The 7925-nt window shown below is 38.3% G+C and overlaps 1 pseudogene; it reads right to left on the bottom strand.

Annotated features, from left to right (window-relative positions):
* Window positions 1-5055: 5055 nt before the first annotated feature.
* On the bottom strand, window positions 5056-5155 carry LOC130464524 (uncharacterized; annotated as a pseudogene).
* Between the last annotated feature and the right edge of the window lie 2770 nt (window positions 5156-7925).

The following is a 7925-nucleotide window of genomic DNA, read 5'->3' as shown; positions in this document are numbered from 1 at the left end:
AAAAAACGTAATATCTCGCGAAGATTGTTGAAATTTTGAGGTATGTTTACATAATTATTACAATTTTGTTGATTTTTTTTAATGTCGATTTTCCTCAAATTTCTGCAAAGTTCTACTCAACTTTCTACGAATTTTGCTCGATCCTACTAATTTGAAGAATTTGCAGCTTGAAATTTGAATTTTCCGGTGCCGGAGCTTCGATTTTCCGGCGAATGAACTACTAAGGTATTTTCTCTCTCCTGCTAGTTTCAGAACTTTTGTTGTTTGTTTTGATTTTTTTTTTTTGTAAATTTTTGATGTGAAATTTTTCGATATAATTTTTTGTGTTTGATTTTTCGTGTTTATTTATTTTAACAGGAAAAAATGACAAAAAATGAGAAAAATCCAAAACAAGGTAATGTAGCCTAATTTTTGTTTACTTTTGATAATATAAAGTTTACCATTAAAATAATAGTTTGTTTACTTTTCAAAACTGAGATTATCTACATTTTTAGCACTGGATAGTTTGTTGAATTTCTTGAGCTCTTCATATTAATGTTACAAGCTCTTTTAGTGTCAAAATTTAAAAAAGTAAATGATATAGGCTCAAAAGTAAACAAAAAAACTAAAGAAATCTAAACATATGTTTACTTTTAAATCTAAAAATTCTTACAAGGGACGAGTAACTAGGCAAGTTAAATCATTATAAGAGCATGTTTTTATGTTTCTATATCAGGTTTATCTTTTTTACTATAGTTTGGTAATAAATTTGCAAAAGTAAACTATATCTATTTAGAAGTTGATTAAATCTCTCCAAAAGTAAACTTAGTAATAATTAAGCGCTAATTGTTTTTCTTTTCCTAAACCAAGGTTGATTTTATGATGTTGGTTTCATTACTTGTTGGATGTTGACCTTAATTAGTTGATTAGGTGGTGGTGCAGTCTAATATTGGTCTACGATAGTTGCAGACCTTCCATGACTTGTTGTTTGTTTTGCATGGTTGGTGTCGAGTTTCGCAAGGATTGTTTTACCGATCAGGCCAGTGTAGTCTGTTACCATTGTTGACTTGTGTTACCTGTTGGGCAGTTAATGTGTTTTGTGTGTTAAAAAGATAGAGTCATAAAGTTCTCGTTTAATTTGACAGGATGTGTTAAGTTAGGAGGGAATTTTAATACCAGCAAATTAAAATATATGTAGACTTTGGTATGTAGAGTGAGAGCTGAGAAGAGAAGTTTTTGCGTAGACAGTATAGTGTGAATAAGTAGTGGAATATAGAGTTATCCTTGTATCGTTTGGTCATACTCCCTCCGTACATGAAATGAAAGTTTAAGTTATATTGGCTGATTGTTTATTTCTGTATTTATAGCTGCTAAAATAAACGAATATCCGGTAAAAACAACAAGCAGTGGAGTTGGTATATGTATGGAAGATGATTAGTAAATTGTGAATTCATTTGTACTAGGCCTAAGCCAATGAAAGTCACAACATGTTGGGATTAATTACGAGGAAAAATAGCTGTAACAAGGTCTTATGGAACAGGAAGGATTAAATCTTGCAGGTGGGTGGCAAATGCAACAGGTTTGCATTAGTGCATGGTTAAGGCTGATACAGAAATAACTTCAAATGTGTAGTCGTAATACGTTTGAAAAATGCACCTATTTCCTTAACTGCAATCCTTATCTGACTGGAAATCTGGAAAGCCACATCAATATGACGAGAACGAATATATGAATTATCTATTGCTTTAATTAACTACTTTGAATTTCATAGTTTGACGGTGCTGGTAAATCCCTTCTTGTCTTAGTTGCTGGTACAACCTTGCTAACCCTGATAATTGACCATTGTGTGAGCTATGATTGATACACTTGACTGTGAAAGATGTTTGAAATCAACAACTTATTTCCATTTACTTTTTTTAGCTATTTATCTACTTTTTAAGAAACTTGAGATTTTATTGATTTGAATTACCTTAAATAAGTTCCATTTACTTTTAAAATAGTTGCATTAACTTTTCAGAGTTAATTATCTACTTTTGTTAATTATAGTGTGGCTTTATTTGGTACAGGTAAAAAGAAAAGAAAAGATGAAGATGAAGATTATATTCAAACAAACTCTGAAGATTCGGAAGAAAAACTGTCTCCAATGAAAAGACAGAAAACACAGAAGGAGAAGATAGAAGGGCATGCTATTAAACACTTTAAGTCAGGGAAGCATGTATTCATAGACATCGAAGATGATAATGTTGACTATGACGGTGAGCTGGTTATCGGAAACACACATTGCAAGCCGAATGCAATTGTTGATCTCATACACGATTTAACTCCAGAGCAAAAAGTGGATGTTGAGAACATTGGATTTGGCGAGCTTCTAAAGATGCAAGTGACTGTGATTCAAACAAAAATTCTTCCTTGGCTTCTTCATCATTTCTAAGAAGGGAGTCGGATGCTTAAAATTGATTTGATGAAGGAATTTACACTCACTGAAGAAGATATTCAAGATATTTTCTTATTGCCAAAAGTCAATGGTGGAGAAATGGTTATTCATCGAGGAGTTGACATAGAAGAGATGACTATTATCGATGATTGGAAAAAGAAACTTAATGTGGAAGCCAACTCTGACATATTTGTGAATGATTTGGAGTTCAAAATGAAATCGATGAAGCAAGGTGGAGATGATTTCAGAAAGTTTTTTGTGATGTATGTTTCTTCTACATTCTTGGCACCGGTTGCCAATCGAAAAATTGATATAAAAATAATCAAGTGGATTGATAATGCGGCACAAATTCCAAGATTAAATTGGTGCAAGTTCGTACTTGACAATCTTTGCAATGCTGTTCATCGACTAAAGAAGAACAAAAACAATAGTGCACATCGTAAGGGAGTGAGTGGTTGCATGATTGCGTTGCAAATTGCATATTTTCATCGCCTAAAGTTCAAAGGGATTTGTGAGCCATATGATCTGATATGTGCGTTTTATATAGTGTTTCACCCCCGTCCCTTAGTACTTTTTATGTGTCAAACGTGCTCTTAGGAGCCGTTTCTAGTACTAATGTGTGTTATTGAGTGTGCCTTGAGTTTCAGGTTTGATTATGAGAAATTGGTCTTTTTAGACCCGTTTCATGTTGATCTAGGCCACTATATGAGCCCGAGGAAGTTCGGGACCTCCATCGTCGACTTTCGGGAGCCTTGTATGCTTATGGTTGAGCCCCGAGAGTTAGACTCAGTGATATGGGCGAGTTATATTGAAGATTGCAAATCGCCCTGGAAGCTGAGGGCGAAATGCAACCATCGGGCGGAATTGAAGCAAATTGGACTCATCAACGCGCGCCCGATCGGGCGCAGCTCGCCCGATCTGGATCGGGCGGTCATCCGGAAGCTTATGTGGAGAGTTCGCAATCCGCCCGATCGGGCGGATTTTGGCCCGATCGGGCCGACTATCGAGTGCATCGCCCGATCGGGCGAAGCGACGCCCGATCGGGCGACGCCAACCTCCTGCACTTATGCGTGAGTTTTCTTTCCGGTTTTTGGCTTGTATTTTGGGCAAACTATAAATACTAGCCCCTTATATTTTTAGAGACACCTTATTTTTCTAGTAGAAAACACTTAGTTTATTTTCCTAAGCTTAGTTTTCTCTCTAATTTGTCCCAAACACTTAGTTTTATTTCCAATCAAAAGTTCAAACTTTATTATTCCATTGTTCTTCAATTAGGTATTGTTCTTTATTCCATTCATTTCTTTTGCTTTAATTATGTTTTCAATTGTGCTAATTGCTTTGTTTATTGTCAACATGCTTGAGTAGTTTAATTTCTAGGGTTTGGGGATCCATGAATTAATATGATGGGATATTGAATAATTGTGATTGTTGGCATTGTGATTAATTCCTATTGATTTGTTTATTCCACTATTCAATTAGATTTGCGCAGGTTTAATTGTGTAGTTATGCAATATCAAGTTAAGATTCGAGAGATGCAATTTGATGTTTAGGCTTGTGTCAATAGGTAGAATTGGGATTAATAAGTAGCGAGAGCCCGTTAATTCTAAGTCTATGACTAGTATCGATTCGAGAGAGCATGCTAGTCTAATTAATTACTTTGTTGATTATCGTGATTGTTCATTGTCCTGGATTGTTAATTGTTGTTGAACCTATGCCCTAGATTTCCTTAATATATTGATTCATACTTATTTAATTATCGTTCGTAGTCTTAGTTTACAAACAATCAACCAAATCTTGTTCCCAATAGTTTAGTTTAATTAATTAATAGTAGAAAGAACGCCTGTCTCCCTGTGGATTCGATCCTGACTTCCCTTGCTACCTAGCTAGTGGACCTTAGGTTATTTTTGATTAGGTGATACAACTTTAGCCTTTCAAAATTTGGCGCCGTTGCCGGGGAGACGGTTTTATTTTCTGTTGTTGATTGCTTATCCTAGATTATTGTTTGTTACTACTCAAGGAGCTCACGTTCCTTGAGACCGGATCTCATATTGTTTTGTAGTCTTTGTCTATGCCCAGGACCGTAGGTACTAGTAATATTACTCCATTCGATCCTGAGCCCGAAAAAACCTTTCGTAGACGAAGAACTTTCATTGCACAGTGTGGGAATTACTCTGATTCTGATCATAATATTGGCGATCTTTTTCCTTCAGATACAGATTCAGTTTCAGAGATAGAGATGGGTGACGAAACTCTACTACCGCCACCTACCCCACGGCTTACAGACTTTTCTAAGCCAAGTCTGTCCGTGCTACCAAAGGCGATCATGCCTTCTATTGCAGCTGAGACCTTCAAGATTGAGCCTGCATTGATTAACATGATTGAGAGACGCCAGTACGGTGGGGAACCAGGTGAAGATCCGAATCTTCACATTCAGTCCTTCATCCAATATTGTTCCACCATCAAGCAAAAGGGATTGACTCCGGAGCAAACTATGGAGATACTTTTCCCGTTCTCTTTGAGTGGGAAAGCTAAACTGTGGATTAATGGGTTGAATCGGGCGGCTTTGAAAATCACTAATTGGGAGTCCTTGGCTCTTGCTTTTTATGTTAAATATTTCCCACCTGAGAAAACGGCTCGTCTGAGGGGTCAGATATTAGGTATCTTGCCACAAACGGATGAGAGTTTGTTCGAGGTCTGGGAGAGATTCAAGGATTTGCAAAGAGAATGCCCGCACCATGGTTTGGAAGATTGGTTCTTGATTCAGCAGTTTTATAATGGTCTGGGCAATGAGTCTAGATGTTTGTTAGATTCGGCTGCCAGTGGGAGGTTCATGCAACTTGAGGTGCCTAGAGCTATGGAGGTGATTGAGGAGATAGCCATTCACAATGCCCAGTATGGGAATCCTATAGGTCTATCTAATAGGGGTGGTAAGCATGATTTAAATTCTATTGAACAATTAACTGCCCAATTGACTGCTTTACACTATAAGTTTGATAATATGCCAGCAGCCAATGCTCAACCTACCCAACCTGCTAGTGTAGCTGCTATGAGTGCCCAACCTGCTACTGTTAGTGAAAGTTGTGGAATGTCTGGTCATTATGCACAGGACTGTAGGAGCTCTGTTGAACAGTGTAACGCATTTCAATCCTACAAACAAAATAACCCATTCTCCAACTCTTACAATGAGGGCTACAAAAACAACCCTCTACTATCCTACAGGAGCAACAATATCCAGAACCCTCACCAAGTCCAACATCCACCACAACAGCCATACCAACCCCCACATCAACAATCCTACCAACCACGGAACAACTACAACCAACAGTCTAGTGGACCACCTGGGTTCCCTAGACAACACACATCACCTCCACCACCACAACCTCAAGCCACACAGCCTGACCCTATGCTAGTAGAGATGAGAAACATGATGCTTCAAATGCAAAAATCTCTAAGTGAAAAGAATGCAAAGATAGATGCTCTTACTGCTCACAACAAGATCATTGACACACAGTTGGCACAGATGGCTACTACTATTGCAGGGAGGCCACCAGGCCAATTTCCTTCACAGCCTGAAAATAGGGAGACTGCTAATGCAATTACATTAAGGCGTGGTAGGGATTATGATGGTCCTTCTATGTCGGTTGAGGTTGATTCTGGGGTGTCTGCTAGTGATCTGGTCAGTGAGGAAATCGCGAAGATAGTTATGGATGGTAAGGAAGCTGAAAAGGTAGTCAATGAGAATGAGGCTACAAATGAGGTTAAGAAGGGGGCAGATATTCAAGTACCACTTATTGCACTCCCCTTCCCAAACCGACAACTCAAGAATAAGCTAGACAAGTAGTTTGGCAGATTCTTGGAAGTGGTCAAAAATTTGCAGGTAACGGTTCCTTTTACTGAATTAATTTTACAGGTTCCTGCTTATGCTAAATTCATGAAAGATATTTTGACCAGGAAACGTGCTTTTTGTGAGGTAGAGACTGTAGCTTTCACTGAGGAATGTAGTGCTTATTTGCAAAACAAGTCTCCACCTAAACGTAAAGACCCCGGGAGTTTTTCCATCCCATGTAACATTGGCACTATATTTATTGATAAGGCTTTATGTGATTTAGGTGCTAGTGTGCCTGTCATGCCTTTGTCTGTCGGTACTAAACTGAATATGGGTGAGCTTAAGGTTACTAATATCATTCTACAAATGGCCGACCGTTATGTCAAATACCCCTTAGGTGTTTTAGAGGACGTCCCTGTTAGAATAGGTAAATTCTATATACCTGTAGACTTTGTAGTACTCGACATGCAGGAGGATTCTCAAATTTCCATAATCTTAGGTAGACCCTTCCTTCACACGGCGGGGGCGGTCATTGATGTTAAAAGTGGGAAATTGACTTTGTCTGTTGGGGATGATAAGGTGACTTTTAATCTGAATAGTGCCTTAAAAATTCCCATGCTAGAGGAGGAACAATGCTATCGTATAGATGTAGTTGATTTTATTACTCGTGATAACGTCTCCCAAGTTCTCGAAAGAGATCCCTTGGAGGCAGTGCTTTGTTGTGAGTCTTCTGCAGGTGATAGCAGTTCTTGGAGTGCTGAAGTGGATGTTTTGGAGTTGGCTCTTAATGGTGGAGAATCTGAGCCGGAGAGCACCAAATTGAAGAGGTTAGTTCGGCCGGTTTGTTCTGTTAAAGAGGTAAAGAAACCCGAACTTAAGCCTCTTCCTGCTAACCTTAAATATGCGTTTTTAGATGATGAACAACTTTGCCCTGTGATCGTCAGTACTGCACTTGATGCAGACCAGTTATCCCAACTTCTTATTGTGTTGAAAAGGCACAAAAAGGCCATTGGGTACAGTATTGATGATTTAAAGGGTATTAGCCCTGACTTTTGTATGCATAGGATACATCTAGATGAAAATCATAAACCATGCATCCAACCCCAGCGTCGTTTGAACCCTGTCATGCAAGATGTTGTAAAAGCTAAAGTTATGAAATTTCTTGATGCGGGTATTGTATATGCTGTGTCTGATTCTAAGTGGGTGAGTCCTGTTCAGGTAGTGCCTAAGAAAGGGGGGACAACTGTGGTGAGAAATGAAAAAAATGAGTTGATACCAACTAGGGTAGTCACAGGTTGGCGCATGTGCATTGATTATAGGCGTCTTAATGTTGCTACTAAAAAGGACCATTTTCCCCTTCCCTTCATTGATCAAATGTTAGAAAGGCTACCCTGTCACAAGTTTTTCTGTTATCTGGATGGTTATTCTGGTTTCTTTCAAATTCCCATACATCCAGACGACCAGGAAAAGACCACCTTCACCTGTCCCTATGGTACCTTTGCATATCGTAGGATGCCTTTTGGTCTGTGTAATGCACCCGCTACTTTCCAACGTTGCATGATGAGTATCTTTTCTGATTTTATTGAGTCTATCATGGAAGTGTTTATGGATGATTTTAGTGTCTATGGCACTTCTTTTGATTCTTGCTTGCTAAATCTGACTAAAGTCTTGAAAAGATGTGAAGAG

The sequence above is a fragment of the Spinacia oleracea genome, chromosome 6, assembly GCF_020520425.1.
Source record: "Spinacia oleracea cultivar Varoflay chromosome 6, BTI_SOV_V1, whole genome shotgun sequence".
Taxonomy (NCBI): Eukaryota; Viridiplantae; Streptophyta; class Magnoliopsida; order Caryophyllales; family Amaranthaceae; genus Spinacia; species Spinacia oleracea.
Note: the sequence above shows the minus strand (reverse complement) of the source record. Positions and strands in the feature narration are given on the sequence as shown.